A 4,174-nucleotide genomic window follows, 5' to 3' on the forward strand; every position below is an offset into this window, starting at 1 on the left:
GCTCTATAGCGATGTCTAAAAGCTCGGGAAAGGAGAAGATTTACACCCGATCAATCATTTTTCTTCTAATTTATTATGAAAAATGTTTGGCGAATTAAATATAGGTTCGTTAATGGAAGACGATCATTCGTGCAAGAAGCTCTACAATTATGCCCAAATAATCAAAGAGAGATGAGGTTTACACCTAATCAATCATTTTTCTTTTACTGGAGAACCAACTCAATTCAATTAATTATTGTATTCAGTATGGAAGATGAGGGTTTGAACATGGAGCTTTACAACAGTGTCCAGCCACTCGGGGAGAGAGAAGGTTTACACCCAATCAATCATTTTTTCTCCAAGTTTATTATAAAATGACTTTTGTTTTATAACATAAAATAAAATAAAGTACACTTGAAATTTTATAGATGAATTATCAAGATAATTGTCATACCCCAAAATTTTTCCTCCCCTTTACTAGAACAAGATTTTGATTTTGCAATGTAACTCTAAGTTTTAATGAAAACAATGAATGAAACAATTTGGTACCCTAACAGTTTTCAGGATTCTCAGTTGAAATGACTTTGATAAGTCACCTTCTGATTCTTAAGAAACTAATATTTGACATCTAAAGTAGTCCAGAAGCGTTGACCTAACACAAAGAGAAATCACATCTGACTCTGAACAGAATGCATATGAGGAGCAATCACATGAAGAATCTAACTCTGAAGTTCAAGCTCTGATGATCTGATTCTAAGAACTCTATCTAAAGACTCTACAAAGAGATATCTGAAGACTCTAACTCTGAAGACTCTGATCATGATCACCTCACTTTGACACATGCTCAAAAACACGCCATCAGATGTCTCTTGGTTAGAAACTTAAGCTAGAAGCATTCAAATTGTAGTAAAATCCTTTTAAGGAAACATTTGATTATGCTCCTAATCTGCTATGGAAAGGACAAGGAATTTACTACATTTATCTCCCACAACTGGCACGAAATCTTTATTGATTTTCCCCAACGGTATTATTTCAAGTGCTATATAAGGGCCTCTTCATAACTTACCAAAAAAAACTTTGATACAATAACTTTATCATACTATGATTATTTCTTCACCATTGTTGTTGTAAAAAAGAGTTTCCATACAAGAGTTACTACTAAATACTGTGTGGTTATCTTTCACTGTTCTTAAATTTTGTCTATACTACTTATCTAGAAGCATCTAGCGAAACACTTTATAATTCTTGTAATTATTTTTGATTCCTCAAGGGACTTTTTTAGGTCTGTAGACTTGAGAGGGATAAGAGGTTGTTGAACCCTTAGATGAACTTTGTAATATGTTGAGATTAGTGGATTAAGTTCTTATTGAAGGCGAAATCACCTTGACCGAGTGGACTGGAGTAACTTTGATTTTCAAGCGAACCAGGATAAATCGTTTGTGTTGTTATTATTTCTTTTGTGTGTGTGTTGTTGTGAAAATATTTTAATTCCCATGAAAACAATTCAAACCCCCATTTCTTACTTTTCTCTACCTTTAATTGGTATTATAGCCAATTAGGCATACCCCTAATGCCCATAGATCTAGTATGGCCATCATGCTTCTGCTGCAGCAAGAGGCTTTGTCAGTGGGTCAACGATATTCTCAAGTGTAGGTACTCTGCATATTTTCACATCTCCTATATCTATTATCTCTCGAATGAGGTGATAACGCCTAAGTATGTGTTTGGATTGTTGGTGAGATCTAGGCTCCTTAGCTTATGCGATAGCACCATTGTTATCACAATAGAGACCAATGGGATCCACAATGCTAGGAACTATGCCAAGTTTACTAATGAATTTTTTGATCCAAACAGCTTCCTTTGCTGCACTTGAGGCAGCAACATACTCGGCCTCGGTTGTAGAATCAACAATTGTATCTTGCTTTGAACTTTTCCAGCTCACAGCGCCACCGTTTAAGCAAAACACATAACCAGATTGCGATCTAAAGTCATCCTTATCTGTCTGGAAGCTAGCATCGGTGTATCCAATTATAGCAAGCTCTTCTTGACCTCCATATATCAAGAATGAGTCCTTAGTCCTTGTCAAATACTTAAGTATATTCTTGACAGCTACCCAATGAGCATTATCGGGATCAGATTGGTACCTACTCGTTGCACTTAAAGCATACGAGACATCTAGTCGAGTACATAACATGGCATACATGATAGATCCTATTGCAGATGCATATGGAATCTTATTCATGTGATCCCTTTCTTCCTTAGTTGAAGGGGATTGTGTTTTTGATAGACATAAGCCATGTTGCATAGGTATGAATCCTTTCTTGGAATCATGCATATTAAAGTGTCTCAGCACTTTGTCTATGTATGTACTCTGACTTAGGCCAAACCGTTTTTATGATCTATCTCTATAGATTCTAATTCCTAATATATAGGCTGCTTCACCTAGATCCTTCATAGAAAAGCATTTCCCCAACCAAGACTTTACTTGTTGTAGGGTAGGGACATCATTTCCAATGAGTAATGTGTCATCTGCATATAATACCAGGAAAACGATCATACTCCTACTAACCTTCTTGTAGACACAAGGCTCATCTTCATTCTTGATGAATCCATATTATTTTACTATTTCATTAAAACGAAGATTCCAGCTTCTGGAAGCTTGCTTCAATCCATAGATTGATCTTTGTAATTTACATATCTTTTAGGCTTCTTATGGTATGTCAAATCCTTCAGGCAGTGTCATGTACACATCCTCAAGAAGATTCCTATTAAGGAAAGCAGTTTTGACATCCATCTGCCATATTTCATAATCATGATATGCAGCGATAACAAGTTAAATCCGAACAGATTTAAGCATTGAAACTGGTGAAAAGGTTTCATCATAGTCAACCCCATGAACTTGTTTATATCCTTTTGTAACCAGTCTTGCCTTATAGGTATGTACCTTACCATCCATGTCAACCTTCTTTTTGAAGACCCACTTGCATCCTATAGGGTTAACTCCTACAGGAGGCTCTACCAAGGTCCAAACTTGGTTTGTGTACATGAAATCCATTTCATATTTTATGGCTTCTAGCCACTTCTCAGACTCGGGACCAGTTATGGCCTCTTGGTAGGTCACAGGCTCATCTTAATCCATGAGTAATACGTCACCTTGATCAGTTATGAGATATTCATATCTTTCAGGTAGGTGATGTATCCTGCTTGACCTACGTTGGTCTTGTTCTACTTGAGCAGGTTGCTCTTCCATAACTACTTGTGTTTCCTGCTCTAATTCCTCCATAGGTGTATCAATGCTTTGCGATTCTTGAATTTCTTCAAGCTCTACTTTCCTCCCACTTATTCCTTTGGAAATAAAATCCTTTTCTAGGAAAACTCCAGTTTGAGCGACAAACACTTTGCCCTCAAAAGGATTGTAGAAGTAATACCCTCTTGTTTCTTTAGGATACCCCACAAATAAGCATTTGTCAAATTTGGGCTAAAGCTTAGTTGAAACTTGTCGTTTCACATAAACTTCTCAACCCCAAATATTCATGTAAGACATATGTGGTTTCTTACCACTCCATATCTCATATGGTGTCTTCTCAACTTTTTGGATGGAACACAATTAAGTGTGTAAGCTGCTGTCAATAGTGCATGTCCCCAAAATGAGTTCGGAAGATCGGCGTGACTCATCATGGATCGGACCATATCTAACAGGGTTCGATCTATAATCTCATATACACCATTCCATTAGGGTGTTCCAGGAGGAGTAAGTTAGGATAAGACCCCACACTCTTTCGGATGGTCATCAAACTCTAGGCTTAAATACTCACCACCTCGATCTGATCGAAGAGTTTTAATATTCTTACCTAGTTGGTTTTGTACTTCATTCTTGAATTCCTTAAACTTTTCAAAGGACTCTGATTTGTGTTTCATTAAATACACATAACCATATCTACTGAAATCATCAGTAAATGTGATGTAGTACTGAAAACCTCCTATGGCTGGTATGTTCAGTGGTCCACATACATCAGTATGTATGAGGGCCAAAAGATCATTAGCTCTTTCACCTTTTCCTGTGAATGGAGACTTTGTCATCTTTCCAATTAAACAAGATCTGTATGTCTCATATGATTCATAATTAAAAGAGTCCAAAAGTCCATCTTTATGGAATTTGGAAATGCGTTTCTCATTTATGTGACCTAATCGACAA

The sequence above is a fragment of the Lathyrus oleraceus genome, chromosome 3 (assembly GCF_024323335.1).
Source record: "Lathyrus oleraceus cultivar Zhongwan6 chromosome 3, CAAS_Psat_ZW6_1.0, whole genome shotgun sequence".
In the NCBI taxonomy this organism is placed as follows: Eukaryota; Viridiplantae; Streptophyta; class Magnoliopsida; order Fabales; family Fabaceae; genus Lathyrus; species Lathyrus oleraceus.